Source organism: Phascolarctos cinereus, unplaced genomic scaffold (assembly GCF_003287225.1).
Source record: "Phascolarctos cinereus isolate Bilbo 61053 unplaced genomic scaffold, phaCin_HiC Scaffold_9;HRSCAF=440, whole genome shotgun sequence".
In the NCBI taxonomy this organism is placed as follows: domain Eukaryota; kingdom Metazoa; phylum Chordata; class Mammalia; order Diprotodontia; family Phascolarctidae; genus Phascolarctos; species Phascolarctos cinereus.
The window spans coordinates 15,816,611-15,834,736 of record NW_027556402.1 but is presented as its reverse complement, the minus strand read 5'-3'; the positions used below and the strand labels follow the sequence as shown (position 1 = coordinate 15,834,736).

General features: G+C 40.0%; 1 protein-coding gene across 17 annotated transcripts in view; it reads right to left on the bottom strand.

The window, feature by feature from the left end:
- The window catches only part of RUFY3 (RUN and FYVE domain containing 3), a 128,636-nt gene that overhangs the window by 59,512 nt on the left and 50,998 nt on the right, over nt 1-18,126 (bottom strand). The gene's annotated exons all lie outside the window — the stretch shown is intronic.

Below are 18,126 nucleotides of genomic sequence, written 5' to 3'. Positions count from 1 at the left end.
TGCTCAGAGAGTGAGTGGGTGGAGAAAAATCTCCAAGGCAAACCAGGCCCAAGGGCTGGGTAGGAATACAGGTCAACAATAGGCCAAATCATGAATTTCAGAGCAAAACAGCATTCCTGAAAAGGATGTTCCAACATCAGCCGGAAAACTTTTGTAAAATAAATTTCTGTAGAAGCAATGTCTGGGCCAAATCTCTAGTTTGGTTTCTGTTGCTTTCGTACAGAAAGGGACCAAGTCTGAGAAATGTCACAGCTGCAAAGGGGACAAAGTCTCCAAAGGGTGGCAACCTATAACTTCCTCAATTGGATCAAGAATCTCCCTCATTCCTATGGCTATTATTGTTCATTAATTCGTGAGAATGTAGATACCTGGAAAGTGTAACAAGCTCTACTTTACTACACTGTACTACTGTAATGTTTACACATTAAGTTGTTTTCAGAAGGATCTTAAATTATGCACTGTTACTTTGAGTCCATTAAACACATGTGGCAATTAATCTCATAGGATTATTTATTTGGAATGATTTGCATCAAGTAGCTTCCTACACATAAATGAAGGAAAGGTAATTCAATGTGTACACTATGCATATACAGACACATACATATCTACTTATGCATATATATAATATATATGTGCATTTTTTGTAAATTTTAAAAGTAATTAATTTATATCAGGAATGCAGGGTTGGTTCAATATTAGAAAAACTATAACTGATCATATTAATAACCAAAAAGAATCATATTATATTAATAAATGCAGAAAAAGTTTTTAATGAAATACACCTATTCCTATTAAAAACATGAGAAAGCAAATGAATAAATGGAGCTTTTCCTAAAATGATACTTCGTTGTTTAGTAGCTTTTCAGTCAATCCCAACTCCTCATGACCCCTTTTGGAGTTTTTTTCACAAAAACGCTAGAGCGGTTTACTATTTCCTTCTCCAGCTCATTTTTACAAATGAAGAAACTGAGGTAAACAGAGTTAAGTGACTGGCCTAGGGTCACAGAGCTAGTTAAGTGTCTTAGGTGGTATTTGAACTCAGATCTTCTTGATTTCAGGCCTGGTGCTTTATCCATTGTGCCACCTAGCTGCCCCAAAATGATAAGCAGTATGTGTCTAAAACCAAAGCAAGCATTATCTTTAATGGCCTTTCCAGTAAGATCAGGATGAAGCAAGGACATCCATTATCGCCACTATTATTCAACATTGTACTAGAAATACTGCTATAACAATAAGACACGAAAAAGGCATGTAAGAAATTAGAACAGGCCATGAGGAAACAAAACTCTCTCTCTTTGCAGACAGTAATGATAGTACAGAGAACCCTAAAGAATCAACTAAAAAAACTAGTCAAAACAATTAACAAATTTAGCAAAGTTGCAAGATATTAAAATAAAATCTCATATATCATCATATATCATCTACATATTGTCAACAAAACCCAGCAGGAAAAGATAGAAATTCTATTTAAAATAACTGGAGACAGTACAAAATATTTGAGATTTTACCTGTTAAGACATACAGATGAACTATTATTATATGAACACTATCACAAAACATTTTTCACACAAATAAAGACAGATCAAAACAACTGGAGAAATATCATTTGCTCATGAGTGGGCTGAACCAATATAATAAAAATGACAACACTAATTAAATTAATTTACTTGCTTAGTGCCACACCAATCACATTACCAAAGAATTATTTTATAGAGCTAGAAAAAAATAACAAAAATTCATCTGGAAGAACAAAAGGTCAAGAAAAGTCAGGAAATCGGTGACTGGCTAACACTTTAGAAAAGGAAACCAACAAATGCTAGAGGGGATGGTGGAGTTGTAAACTGGGCCAACCATTCTGGACAACAATTTGGAACTATGCCCAAAGGGCAGAAAATGTGCGTGCCTTCTGACCCAGTAATATCACTGCTAGATCTGTATTTCCAAAGACATCATAGAAAAGGAAATTCTTTTCTACACACACACCCCTCAGCTCTTTTTGTGGAAACAAAGAATTGGAAATCAAGGAGATGCTCATTAACTGAGGAATGGCTGAACAAGTTACGGTATACGAATGTGATGGAATAAATACTACTGTACTATAAAAAAAGATAAAGGAGCTGTTTCAGAAAATCCTGGGAAGACGAATCTGAATTGATGGAATGTGCAGCGAGCAGAACCAAGGGAACACTGTACAGAGTAACAGCAACATTGTAACAACAGCCAACGGTGAAAGATTCAGCTACTCTGATCAACACAATGACCACGACAATTCCAAAGGATTCCTGGTAAAAAATGCTATCCATGTCCACAGAAAGAACTGATGAACTCGGAGTGCAGATTGAAACATAGTTTCTTTTATTTTCTTCATTTTCTTCCTTTTTTTTTTCTCTTGCAACATGGCTAACATGGAAATGACTGCACATGTATAATGGGTATTAATTATATTGCTAGCCTTCTCAGTGAGTGGGGGAGTGTTTAGAGGGAGGCACAGAATTTGGAATTGAAAATACATATATTTTTTAAAAGTAACTGACCAGAGCTATAACATCAAAAATTAAAATTTCATTTTGCACTTCCACTTGGAAGTACCACCTGGACTGGGGGGTCTTTTTTTTCCTCCTTTTTGATAGGTACTTTCCTGCTCATTCCATTTCCTTTTATCAAATTATTTAGTAGATTCTGAAAATTATTTTTATTTCTTGTCTTTTACTTTATTCATGCTTTTATTTTGTTACTTTTATTTTCTTCTCATCCACTTAAGGAGGTTAGCTAAAGATTTATCAATTTTGTTTGACTTGTCAAAGAACTAGCTTTTAGTTCTATCAGTTCTATAGACTTTTTTCCTAATTTACATATTTCTCCTCGATTAAAAATTTTCTCTCTTCTTTTTGTTTGGACTTTGATGTGGCCTTATATTTTCTTCCCTAAATTCCATATTAATTCATGTTGTTCATTTATTAATTGTTTAATCCATCCATATTTGTGAATATGATCATTAGGCTTCTATTTCCTCCCATTTATTTAGTTATTTCTTTAAAGAAAATTCCCTTCTTTTAAGTCAGTACTATTGGACTATCATTAAGGTCCTTTGTCTCACACATTCTGTAATTCTCTGAATGAAAACTTCTCTCTAGAGCAGGCTTCTTAACCTAGAGTCCATGAACTTGAAAAAAAAAAATTTAAGTAACTACTCCAATGTAATTGGCTTCCTTCATAATCCTATGGATTTTTCTTTTCTCCATTTATTTACTTATTTAAGACAAAACGGGGGTTAAGTGACTTATCCAGGGTCCCACAGCTAGTAAGTGTCTAAGGCCACATTTGAACTCAGGTCCTGAAGACTCCAGGGCTGGCGCTCTAACCACTGTGCCACCTAGCTGCCTCTTATTTTCCGCTTTTAAAAACATTATTCTGAGAAAGGGTTGATATCAGAGGGGTTCAGGACATAAAAACACCCTACTCCACAGGCAGAAAGCCAGCCTGCCATGTAGACAAAAGGAAGATGGCCTGAGAGGCAGGGAGACCCCGCAGGCCATTTCTCCCTGACACAGACTAGCTGTGACCGTCCCTTTTTAGGGCCCCTTGAAAACACTCTAAGATTAAGTCTTAAGATAAAAGCACTGGATATCCATCGTGATAACGTGAGTTTCCACCCTGAGCCTTTCCTACCCAGATGAAATCACAGAACAATGTCATAATCTCCTCTATCACCCCACCCCCAACCACCCCAGTAATTTTACCATGAGGCTTTTCTTCCTGAAGAAGAGTACAATTAGAATTTCCCGCCTAATGTTAAAATTAGGGCAGACAGGTGACACAGTAGATAGAATGCCAGGCCTAGAATCAGGAAGATACATCTTTCTGAGCGCAAATTTGGCCTCAGCCACTTACTGGCTCTGTGACCCTGGGCAAGTCACTTCACCTTGTTTACCTCAGTTTCCTCATCTGTAAAATGAGCTGGAGAAGGAAATGGCCAAACCACTCCAGTGTCTCTACCAAGAAAATCCCAAATGGGGTCACAAAGAGTAGGACCTGACTGAAACAACTGAACAACAACAAATGTTAAAATTTGCTACTTTAGTTGAATGGGCAGGATGTTTTGTCAGGGGACGGCAAGCAAAGGAAATACTCCAGGGAGCTGACACAAGGAGAGCTGAGTTAATAAGCCTGCACCCCCGAACAGACATTTTAAGAGACCCGCCAAAGCAAGGAATAGCGGGGTCCAGGTCATTTCCTGGGTTTTCATTAAATAGATCAATGATTCTACAGTAAAATGACTTTCATCAACTTTCCATAGACATGCCTGCAAAGGAAGTGTTTTAATGGAGTTCTGGAGGTCTGTCTTAGAAATCTACTACAGGAATAGGTTCTTGAGAAGAGAGTAGATGAATGCAACCCTTCCAGACTGCTCGGGGAACAAACCTGCTTTTGTGATGAGATAAAGGCAGCAGAACGGTGGGGGGCTGTTCCATGAGACCTCATAAAGAAACGCTTGAATGGGGGAGTGGCGATAAGAACCACAATCATTTTGCCATATTTTGATTTACTAACTATAGGGATCTTCCCCCTCCCCCGCTCCATCCACCCAAGCTATCTGGTGGCCTAACGATATAAAATCTCTAACTGATACAGAAGAAGAAACAGTATAATAAACCAAGCCAAGGACACAGTCACTGCAATAACAAATTGTTTTCCTTGGAAAGGAGACACTCGGATTCTGCTCTAAAGAGTTATTTCAACCCTGCAGTCTTCACTAAGAGGACTTCTTTCATAACTCCAAAAGTACTGGTCACCTCCCTGTCTCCTGCCCTTGAATAGGAAATGTCTTTTCATTCTGTAATAAACCATGCCAGTTGCATGGCAAATGTTCCTCTACGCTCCCTTCCTCCCTGGAACGATTCCCCCTTTCTCTACCCCGGCCTCTCCTGTGAAAGGTTGCTGCAGAATGTTGCTAATTAGCTGCATACTCTAAGTAGGCCTGACCAGGTAAAATTTCCTAACAGACAGAAGTTCCTCCTTGTGCTCTGGACATGAGTAAGGACAAGGTCAGTGCCGTGGAACAGCCATGAAGCTACATCCACTCCCTTCTAGAAAGGCTCAATTCAAGTTCTGTGGTGCCAGGGCTTAGAAAAAACAATAGAAGACAATTATTTGCAGGCTCTTCAAGACACTAAGCCTTAAAGTTATTCTGTAATTCTAAAACTCTCCTAAAATGGTGGAAAAAACTGTGTTATCTCCGATGGTTTTCATGTAATTTTTAATTAAAACAACCCATCAACCTGTTTTTGATAATAAAAAAACCCTGTGATTCCTACAATAAACTACACAGAGGAGACAGGAGCACAGTGCCTGGAGTCAGGCAGACCCGAGTTCTAATTGAGCCTCAGACAGTGGGCAGCTTGTGGCTGCTTCATCTGTAAAATGGCCACAATGATATCATCTACTTCCCAGGGTTGCTGTGAGGATCAAATGAGATAATATTTTTTAAAACGCTGCAAATCTTAAAGACACACGTGTGTGTGTGTGTGTGTATACATATGTATAACCGAGAGGTAATGTTATTGTTATTGGCCAAATCTATCACAATCAAAAGTTACAAATAACACCACAGTGTTAAAAAAATTTCCTGATGGGAGTTAGCCAAAAGTGCTTCTAATGGTAGTGAGTTCCCCGTCAAGTGGAGAAGAGATGTGTGTGCAACATGTAAAAAGGCTTCCTGTTCAAATGCAGGTTAGAGTTTGTTACTTCTGAGTTTCCTCCAGGGCACTGTCTAATCTTACAACATCACTCGGAACAGCTTAATTCCAGGGCAACAACCCCCCCCCCAAAAAAAAAGGATATGTGAAGAACACTTTCAAAAACTTCTCATGAACTCCCCTTCAAACAATAACAAAACCAAATAAACAATTACTGCCTTTGAACCTTTTTGAAATGGCCTGGCAGGGGAAGATTTCAACCCGAAGGATATATTTTAGGGAACATGTTGAGCATAAACGTGAGTTTGCTTCTGTTCAGCGTCTTGAGAATTCAGAAAACTGCTCCCCTCTGCAGTAATTCACAAGTTGCAACCTTGGCCGCTTTGACAGGCAGACTTCAGGTCTTTGTCCATGTAAAGTGCCATATTCACTGTCAATTCTCTGGCGCAGGAGCTCCGACTACCTTAGAAGGGCTGGTGCCCACTACCTGTACCCCCTTCTGCCATGGCCTTCCCCCTAAGCCCAGAGTTGCATTGTAGCGTTTATGTCTTAACCATTTAACATGCATAAATCTGGGCTAGCAATTTTATTAGGATCCTACTTTTTTGTGTTTGGGGAGCTAGATGGCCCAGTGGATGGAGCACTGGGCCTGGAGTAGAAGACCTGAGTTCAAATCTGGCTTCAGACACTTACTGGCTGTGTGACCCTGGGGAAGTCACTTAACCCTGTCTGCCTCAGTTTCCTCATCTGTAAAGCAAGCTGGAGAAGCAAAGCACTCCATTATCTTTGCTAGGAAAACTCAACAACCTTTTTATGTGTGTGTCATTGCTAGAGCTTTCGACTATTGTGCCCTTAACCCCATTTTCCCCATAAGCTCTGTGGTTTTTAATTGTGTGATTTGCACTGTTTTTTTGAGGATGTGTATGTCACAATTACAGCAGAACTGACTGGAACAATAAAGCATAAACAGCACTAAGACTTTAGGGACATCCTGTATTAGAGAAAGAGGAAGTTTTCACAGAAGCCAAAAAGAAAGAAAAGATACAAAGGAAAAAAAATCTTCAAATGAAACTGGACATCAGAGGGAAAGGAAATCCTGCTACTAGGTTAGACAGAAACATTCTTCTTGCTGAGGTGGCTTAATAAATTTCTCACAGCTTTTGAGAAATTTATGGGCTCAACAGAGTGGAAAGAGATGAGGTCAAATCCCTGATGTCCTTTTTGAGAAGGCAAAGTACAACCAAAGACCATTTAGTTTTATGGATGAGAACTTATTCTGAAATGGTGATACCTTGACTGAATATTGGTTGGATGTGTGCACTGAGTTGTTTTTGTTGACCCATTCACACTCTGGCCAGGCCCCTTTTGTCCTGGTCTTCTGTGAGACTGATTCTTTCTATCAATTGATCTGTATCTAGATAGCTTGAGATCTATAGCTACATACATAGGTAGACAGATCAAGAGATAGACAGATGGATGGACAGATGGATAGATAGATCAATAGACAGATGGACAGATAGATAGATGGATGGATAAATGGATGGATGGATGAGTAGACAGACAGAGACAGACTGATTTTAGTGAAGAGGGGAGGATAATAGGGAAATCTTTACCAAAACAGATCAACAACCAACTTAAATTGTACACCTACAACGTCCTCCCTAGTCCTCTCCACTCACAGAGCACCACTCCAGCTCAGATGCTCATTACTTCTCACATGACCACAGCTCCCTGTCTTAATTCTTTCCCCTCTGCAATCCATTCTCCACTTACCTACTAAAGTTATATTCCTTAAGTCCAGGTAGAACCACCTCATTCAAGAAGTTGCTGGGGCTCCCTATTATCTCTACTGTAAAATACCAACGTTGGAGTTTGGCTTTCAAAGCCCTTCACAACATGTATCCAACTCACCTTGACTGACCTTTTACACATTCCTCCCATTCATGCGTGTCCATTCTAACTGGCTTTCCCTCACACGTGTGCGACATTCCATCTCTCCCCTCATGCGTTTGCATAAGTCGCCATCCTGAGAAGCTTCCCTATCCCATCCCACCCACCAGCTGCGAGGCTCTGCCTAGCTCTCCAAAACTACCTTATGTTTATAAAAATTACCTGATTTTATACACTGTAAACACTGAAGCCCAGTGAAAATAAATTATGATTATTATTATTCCCATGATTGTAAGCTTGAGCACAGGGCCTGTTTTTCTTTTTTATTAATTGTATCTACAATGCTTAGCACAAGTAGCTGTTATTGGATTGGACTGGATCGATCCAAGGTAAACCCTAAAAAGCAGAGAGGAGGGGTATGAAGAGCTGGGATGCCGGGGGAGTCAGAAGAATAATTTATGCCAGGATTATGATAATACACGAGGGAAGATAACTTCTGAAAGACCGCAGAGCTCTGATCAAAGCCCAAGTGAGGACGGGCAAAAACTTCAGAAGATTGAGGAAAAAAACAAAGGAAGCTGCCACCTCTGGGCAAAGAGGAGAAAGCCAGAGGGAAGGAATGAAATGGGCTCTCAGACCAACCAGCCGATCTGCTTTGCTTAACTCTTTATGCCTGTTACAAGGGAGAGGGGGAGAAGGGGTAGTGACAGATATGAAAACACATCATCAACACAACATTTTTAAGCGTACAGAAGAAAAAAAGGCAGAAGGGGATGCCCAAACCAGTTTTGTCACCTAAAGCCTAATGACTTTATATTTATTTCTTTAAAAACTATGCATCTGGCTCCAAAAGGTTCATCTTTTCCATACAAACCTTTTACAGATGTCGCTACACTATCACAGAGGGCAACTGAGAAGCACATGATGGGTGCTGGCTGGCTGCAACATATTACCAATGACGACTGAAGAATAATAGCTAATAGGATTACTCTGAACGATAATAACAATAATAATAGCTACCATTTATATATGGCTTTTTAAAGGTTGCAAAGCACTTTACAACAGCAATGGAAGGTAGGTACAATTGACACCCCCATTTTATAGATGGGGAAACTGAGGCAAACAACGTGTAACTTGCCCAGGGTCACTCAGCTAGCAAATGTAAGAAGCTAGATTTGTACTTATGCTTTCCCAAGTCCAGGGCCAGTGCACTATCTATAATGCTACCTAGCTGCAGCAGTCTTTCTGGATTTCAAGTAACAAGAGGGTGTCTCAAAAGTCTGAGTTTAATTCTAAGCCATTTATATAATTTAACATATTTATATAAGCTACTTAAGCTTTCTCTATATGTATGTATACATATATTTATATGTATATGCTATTTAAGCTATATGTAAACACATATATAACCTCTATATATTTATAAACAAACTATTTAGATAAGTTACATAAACTTTAAAACTGCACTAGGACTTTTGGGACATCCTGGATTTATTTTCATCAGGTTTTTGTTGTTGTTTTATTTCCACGGACGAATGAAAGGTCATAAATGGGAATAAGTGGGAATAAGTGGTAACAGCAATTTTTTTTTCATTTCTGATGTCATCTGTCAGATTTGTAAGTGTCATGAAGGAAAAAAGTAAAACAAAGTGGAGAATGAAATACCCTTTTTTAGTCATGGCTTACATGGGAATTGTTTTGCTCAACTATTCATATCCATTCCAAAGAGTTTTTGTGTGTGTGTTTGTTTGTTTTTAATGAAAGGGATGGGAGGGAGAGAAAAATGCTTGCTAACTGAAAAAAAAGTGAAAACAAAATTAAAAACTTCTTCTTCAAACACAATAAGCTACTTAGCAGACAATAACACACAGTATTGTGTGAATACTGCTCCCTCCGATTTTGTTCACATCACGCTTTTATTTGCAAAAATCATTTAAGCCAGCAAAGTAATAAATGGGCAGAACAAAATCATTACACTCTAAGTGAATTCGCCTCAAAATTAAGGGTTCACCAACTTTACAATGGCTTGGTGAACATTAATTCCAATTCTCTAAATTCTTCCCTTAAGGCCTTGTTTACTTTCCAATTTAATGTTGTTCAACATAAAGAGGCTCAGAGGTCAAAACCTGCTGCCCCATTAAGGATTTTCCAGCTATGCGTATATTTGTTACTTTAGGCCATGCTCCATATACCTAGCTCTTTTTCCATTAAATCAAGCAGGTGAAGGTTTCAAGACCCAAACAAACCATGACCAAGTATTGCTCCCACTTCGGAAACAGCTGATACATCAAAGACCTCGATCAAAGTTAACCACTTACACATCTGTGAGGACTGCTTTTACCAGTGATTCCTACAGTGAAGCCATGACCTTTCACTAAAGCAATCAGCACTTACTGAGACTTCAAATGTCATATCCCCTCTGATGTGAGGAGTCCCCAAACTTTTGGGGACTATTAACAGTCATAATAATCACATATTATACATTTTTAGCGGTAAATCCAGCCCATCCCTCTCATTTCCCAACCAAGGCCCAGAGAGGAGAGAAGACGCAGCAGCCAAGCTGGGTTCCAAACCAAGGTTGAATCCAGTCCTGTTCTCATTACATACCATGGTGCCTTACTCTTCTGAAATCTTGCTCTGGAGGTGAATGGGGAGTCCGACTACTCTGAAGACGAGGGTAGTACTGAACTGGGAGAAGGCGGGGCGAAGGCCTACTCTTGCTTTGGACTAGGTGGAGATTATTAGTTTAAGTCAATAAAATTGTTCACTCTTGCTCTCATTAATGGGAACTTGTCCATCTAGTTCATTAAGAATTACTGTCAACAATCATGCTAGTTACAAGATTTGTGTTTGTATCTCACCAGGCCGACGGGACTCCAGCCGAGACAGTCAGTCTTGAAGTGCAACCATTACACCTTACGTTGTCATATACTTTCTCCTTCATGGATGAAGATTCTACTATCTGCTTACCATGGGCAAGGCATAAGTTCAAATCTGTTTTCATGGTGGTGATTACTATGACTTAGTAATCCTCTTTATGACAGACATCAAGCAGCTGGAGCTAGGCATTGTGAGACCAGTAGATCAAGGGAATACTGTATAATTTACCTAGATCTTGGCACAGAATTTGACAGGATCTCCCATGCTGTTCTTCCTAAATAGACAGATGACAGTGTAACTAGATACATTTGGAACTGGAGGTTGAATGGATGGACCCCAAGAATACTCACGTTTGGAAAGACTTCTCCCGCGGAATTGGGCATGTTTTACCTTGAAGCAAACTATGTGAGCTCCAGTGCCCTCCAGTCATAGGGACCCAGGGCAGAGGGTGGAGATGAGCTGGGAGCTCCAGGGCAGGGGAAATCTTGAGGGGACAAGTGGTTTCCAGGGGGAGGCATGACACAGAGAAGGGCATAATCTGATGGGAAATGAAGAGACGGCTATGTTAGGCATCCCCTTAACTGGAAGTTTTAGGAGGAGCTCTCTGCTCCCCCTCCAATCAGAGGCTAAAACATCAAAATACAGATGCCAAACTATCCCACTGGACATTACCCAGCGATGGGCGCGCTCCCATCCATTTCTGATTTTATTATTATGAAAGGCCCACAGATAACTTTGATCACAGTACATTTAATAAAAGAAGAATGACCCGCTCTGGGATTATTATTCTTTTCATCTGCATTTAGCATCTTCAGGGATTGTGGATTGAAAGTTCGAAGGCAGCTCCCTGAGTTTCCTCGGGAGAAGGTTGTAAGAGAAGGAACAAGAAGGGAGGACTTCAGAAAAATTAGAAGGAAAATGACATCATGTAGGCAACAACGATGATAATAATGATACTTATATAGAGCTTACCACACGCCAGGCAGGTGCTAAGCATGTTGTCATTTTAAGTTCATCTGATCCTCACAACAACCTGGGGAGGTTGGTGCTATCATGGTCCCCATTTTACAGAGGAGGAAATGGAGGCAAATGGGGTTAAGTGACTTGCCCAGGGTGACCCAGCTAGTAAATGCCTGAGGCTGGATTTGAACTCAGTTCTGCCTGGCTGCAAGACCAGCCAGCCTCTATTTACTTCGACACCTAGCTGCCTCTTGTTCCGTTCTTTGTGTAAGGAAATGTTATACAAGCGGGCAAGGTCATTAAAAAAAAAGAAAGAAAAAACTCAGACTAAGAATGGATGACAGAGTACAACTAACAAAGGCTGGTGAGACCGTTTTACTTACCCGGTGATTTATAATCGCCAGGAAAAGGGTTTGGAACTAAAAAGGAGGGGAGGGAAAAAAACTGCCTGCGTATATCCCCCCAACCCACGTGGCACAGGGAGGAGCCTCAGGGAAGGAAGAACAGCAGCGAACCAAGCTCACAGGAGAGAAAAACCAAGAAAGAAGTCAGTAGGACGAAGGCCCTTGGCTTCAAATGTCTACACACAAATGCTCACATCGAAAGCAACAACAAAAACCTAGAAGACCAACTAGAAGGAGGCCATTTTAACCTCCTGGGTATTACTGACTTGTAACAGAAGGGTGTACGTAATTCAGAACAGTAAGTAAAAGTAGGGGTGGGGTAGCACGGTGGATTAAGAAGGTATGTTTCCCTCCCACTTGTCCACCTGCCCAACCCCAAGCCCCCGCTTCCTTGCCAACTGATCCCCTCAGGACCCCCACCCACCCACCCCGAGGCAGGAGAGATTTAGGCTTCTGGGCTTCATGGCCTCTTGACACTCAAAAATCACCCCATGCATCTCCTCTCCCTGGGAGTCTGTGCTATTGGATAGAAAACACACAGTCCTGTGTCTTGCAGAGTCAACAAGCCTGTAATCATCCTCCAGGGACAAAAAGGATTCCAAGGCTTGGGAGAGACGTACAATGAAGGGAAATCAGGTGATGGAGAAACAGAAGCTACCTGGGGAAACATCATGCTATATTATAGCTGACGTGAAGCTGTAACGACAGGTGACTCATGGGAGGAAATCTGGATAAAGCATGGTGGAGAGGATTCGGGCGAAGGTCACAGGGGAAGGAACAGAAGTGACTTTGTCACTGGTACATACTCTAGGCCCTGGAAAAGAAAGAGTGAACAGATGAAGAATTTGGCACAGAGGTATGACCTAGCAGGGATAGGAGGCTTCATCTGTACAGACGTTTTGCTGAATTCTCTAGGTCAAAAGCAGATCACTTCTTGACTTGCCCTAGTGATAACTGCATCCATCAAAAGGTGGTCGTTGTTATTTAGTCGTTTCAGTGGTGTCTGACTCTTCATGACCCCGTTTCAGGTTTTCTTGGAAAAGATGCTTGCCGTTTTCTTCTTCAGTGCATTTGACAGATAAGGAAACTGAGGCAACTAAGGTTAAGTACTTGCCCAGGGACCACACAGCTAGGAAGCCTCTGAACTTAGGACGATGATTCTTCCTGACTCCAAGCCACCTCAAAAGGGAAGAGGAACCAAAAGGAGAAATTCTGTTCTAGATCTGATTCTTACTGACAAGGAGAAACAGGCTGCTGGGGTGGGAACGAGGGAACCTCAGGAGGAAGTGCCTACTCCCTCCTAGGTTGTGACAAAAGAGGTCAGGCCAACAGTCTGACAAGCACCTCAATCTGGAGAAAGCATTTCAGAGGTTTCAGAAGAAAGACAGGCAGGATCCCCAAAACGAATACTCAACACAGACGCCTACCCGGGAGGGGTGGGAGGTGCTCCAGAATGAAATTCTAGAGACACAGGAAGGAGACACTTCCACCCAAAGGAAAACAGAATTTTCCTGAAGGGACTGATAAAAAATCATCATGAACTCATCCACTAACTTAAGATTCTAAAAAGAAACATTCAAAATATGGAAGCAAGGCCAAGTCACCAGATCCTGTAAGAATATTGTCAGGAATGCTGAAGATCAGAATGACCTAGCAAGTGAAGCTAAGGACAACACCAAGGGGCTGTCAGCTACACTGGAATAAGACCATCGTCTGGGGTGGATGGGATGATAACCGAAACAGAGAGAAGGCAGAGCTACTCAATGATGGTGCTTGTTTTCTCTGCCAAGGAAAATGAAGTCTGTGCTTGAAATGACAAGACAGAAATTACTAAAACTGGAGTGGATACCTGAGATAAGAGGATACATTTAAGTCACCTGGCCCAGACGAATTACATCTTTGGGGCCTGAAAGAACTGGAGGCTGTGATTGCTAAGTCCCTAATATCTGAAAGACTGGGCAAAATAGGAGCGTAGCCATGAGACTGAAGAACAGTAGACATCCCAATCTTCAGAAAAGGGAAGAGAAAGGATTCTACCTGTGAGCTTGACTTTGATGGCTAGGAAGATTCTACGATGGGTCACTAAAGAGATGCTTCATCTTTTGAGTTAAAATGCTAGTGTTTGGTGAAGGTGTAGAAGAGGCGAGCCAGCTCTCCCACAAACACTGCAGCAAAGACAGAAAAGGGACCCTGATAAAACAATAATCTAGAAAACCAAAGAGGAATAGTGGTAGGCTCTTCCATCCAATCCAGGGGCCTTTGTAGGAGGCCCGAGACCACTGCAATCTGCAACATCTGAGAGGACAAAACCAATCCCGTTGGGAAATGCACAAAGAGAGAGAAGAGTCATACACACAGAGGTCAACACCCTTTGTGCCACTTAGATCAGCTTTTAAGTGCAACTGGGACTATACTATTAGGGTCTAACTGTGGTGGATCCACCATACTAGAAAGAGAAAAGCTTATAAAAGGGATACCTGCCAATCTTTTCCATTTCTCGTCCTTCTGTTTTTATTCTTGAATGTCCTCGGAATGACAATGCTCAGGTGAATACTTGACATGCTTTCTTTAAGGGAGTTTAAACTCTACTGTTCCTCTCTGTTTTATCCGAAATGATACTGCACATAATAATCTACCTTCCTTCTAAGAGTTTATAAATGGGTTTATATTATATAAGCTAATGTTGCCCTCGGCAGCCATCTTCTCCATCTGGCAAGTAAGTCTGATGTTTGCTGATTAAGATGCTTTTGGGCTCTTGGCTCCTTGGTACAGATGTTAATTTTATATTGGTTAAACTTCTGGATGAAATGAATATAGACAGTGTAGTTGTCATTTTTGTTGCCTATTTCTCATTTGAAGATTTCAACTCATTATCCCTTCTTGTTTTTCACTCATTCTGATTTTAGTTCTGATGAGTCAATGGCCTGACCATACTCCTTCCCCCGCATTTCTTTTCATTAGTTCCCTTGATATCCTGGACCTTTTGTTATTCCAAATGAATAGTGTTATTATTTTTTCCAACTCTACAAAATAATTTTTGGTAGTTTGATTGGTATGGCACTGAATAAGCATATTAGCTTAGGTAGAACTGTCATTTTTATTATATTAGCTCGGCCTATCCATGAGCAATTAGTGTTTTTCCAATTATTTAGATCTGACTTTACTTGTGTGAAAAGTGTTTTATAATCATGTTCATATAGTTCCTGGGTTTGTTTCGGGAGGTAGACTCTTAAATATTTTATAATGTCTACAGTAACTTTAAATGGAATTTCTCTATCTCTTGCTGTTGGGCTTTGTTGGTAATATACAGAAATATCGATGATTTATGTGGGTTTATTTTATAGCCTGCAACTCTGCTAAAGTTGTATTATTTCAAGTAGTTTTTTACTTGGTTCTCCATGATTCTCTAAGTATGTCATCATATTATCTGCCAAGAGTGATAGTTTTGCTTCCTCATTGCCTATTCTAATATCTTCAATTTATTTTTCTTCTCTTATTGCTAAAGCTAACGTTTTCAGTATGATACTGAACAACAGTGGTGATAATGGACATCCTTGTTTCACCCCCGATCTTACTGGAAATGCGTCTAGCTTGTCCTCATTACATATGATGATGCTTGCTGAAGGTTTTAGGTAGATGCTATTTATTATTTTAAGGAAGACTCCATTTACTCCGCTCTCAATGTTTTTAGTAGGAATGGGTGTTGTATTTTGTCAAAAACCTTTTCTGCATCTATTGAGATGATCATGTGGTTTCTGTTAGTTTTGTTGTTGATATGATCAATTATGCTGATAGTTTTCCTAGGCCTGACCATACTCAAGGACAATTCCCACATTAATAACAAACCTCTGCCTTCTCAATGAGTGGAGGAGAACAGCTGGAGGGAGGGAAAGAATTTGGAACTCAAAATTTAGAAAAATGAATGCTACAAACAGTTTTATAAAAAATGAATAATGAGCCTTTTCCTATCTCAAAAATAAATCAGTTTTGCTCTTTACAGTGTTACTTTGTGGTTGCTAGGTTCAATGCTAACCAATCATAAAGGGTTCATGATAATGATAAACAGGCTTCCATGAAGTCTTTGACCTCTTTCATTCCTTTTTTCTGAACCAAAAAAATTTCAAAATACATCTCTACATTCCTTTCCCACCACTGCAATGAGGTCATCAACACTCAGAGTCTATTCATTTGGCCTGGAGATTTCTTTTCAAATTCTTCACAGGATTTCTCTATCACTCCATCCTTAGCAACTGACACCAGAATGCAAATTGCAATGGCTCTAACTGAAGGTGTTTTTGACAATAAGTGATAATTAAATATACCCACTCTGCCAAATCTTTTGCTTCTCCAAAGAGTACTTGTAAGTCTTCCATCCACTTAGCTGTAAACTCTTTCTATATTCTGGTTTCATTAATAACAAGAACGTTGAGATGGATATGATTCGGCACCTCCAGCAACACACGCCCTTGTCGGTCACAAAACAGAGATCTTACTTTCAGAACACCAAAAATCAAACTGAATTTTACTGACCATCTAACAACCATGTGACTCTGATCACCCTCTACCCCATTCATGCCATGATACTACCATATCTTTAGAGGCCAAAGGGCATGTGGCCCAAAGGCTACAAAGGACACAAGAGATTAAAAAAAATTTTTTTTTCTGTTTCATGGGTCACTGTGGCCAAGAAAAAAATTCACCAACTGACTGGCCAACTGGCAATGCGCCTCTGTAGGATGGTCCTCAGAAAACAGAGTTGGTCTGTTATCAGGGACACATATAAGACTTCCCAGAGTGGTAGAAACTGCTAGAGTCAACTTGCCATTAACGACAGCCTTCCAAGAGCCAAAGGTCATCACATCATGATAAGAGAACAGATTAGGGCTTTGTAGCTGTACCATGACGTACCTTAGGACACCAACTAGGAGAGTAAAGAATAACTCTTTGATAAAAACTGCTGGGAGAAAGGGAAAGCAGTCAACATCTCACATCATATACCACAATAGGCTCTAAAAAACACATGACCTAGATAGAAAAGGTCATATCATAAAGAAATTAGATATAAAGGTCATATCAAATACATCTTTCACAAAGAAGAGAGTTCTTGACCAAATAAATGATAGAGAAGATCATAAAAGCTAAAATAGACAACTCTGAATACATAAAACTGAAAAGCTTTTGCACAAGTAAAATCAACAGTTAAGAGTAAAAGGGAAATGGGGAATATTGGGGAAAATCTTGCCAGGAAGACTCTCTGATAAAGGTTTGATAGCCAAGATATGTCAGGAATTTATTCAAATACATAAGAACAAGAGCTGCTTCCCAAAAGATAAATGGTCAAAGGGTATAAACGGCAATTCTCAAAAGAAGGGCAAAGTATCCATAACCATTTTTTAAATGCTTCACATCACTAAAAATAAAAGAAATGCAAATTAAAACAATTCTGAGATTCAACCTCATACCCATCAGATTGGTAAATATGACAAAAACAGAAAACAACACTTGTTGCAGGGACTCCAGGATGAGAGGTACCTCAATATACTGTTGATGGAGCTTAGAAGTGAGAAACAAGCATTCTACAAAAGCACTTTGGAACTATACCCCAAAAGTCACTGAAGTGTGTATGCTGTATACCACTTCTAAGCCCATATCCCAAAGATAATGAAGACATAAAGAACCTATGGGTATAAAACATTCACAGCAGTACTTTTTGTTATATATAGAACAGGAAAAAATATGGGTGCCCATTGATTAGTGAAAGATTAAACAAATTGTGGTAAATGAATACAGCTATATTATTAAGCCATGCAAAGTGATAAAAGAAAAGAGATTCAAAGAAACCTGGGAAGACTTTTATGAACTGATACAGAGTGACCTGAGCACAAATGAGAGAACAATTTATACAAATATAAGGATGCAAAGGAGAGTAATTTTCAAAGAATCAGATCAATCCAATGGCCAGTTGTGACTTCAGAAGAGTGACAAGGAAACATGCTTCCCCTCTCCTGATAGAGAGGTGACAGAGTGGTGGGGCAGAGTTAGACACACTTGTCAGACACAGATAACACGTGATTTTCTCTTGCTTGACTATTTACTTGTTACAAAAGTGTGGAGAGTTATCAAAAGACAAAAGACAAGTGTTTCACTGAAGCTGCGTGGCTTCATCAGGAACAGGCCACACAGGTCATGTTTTGCTTAACTACATGTGTTCGTCAGGGGGGTTTTGTTTTTCTTGCTTTCTCAATTGGTGGGAAGGAGAAAGAAGTGGAAAGGAGAGAATGCAGACATGAAAATAA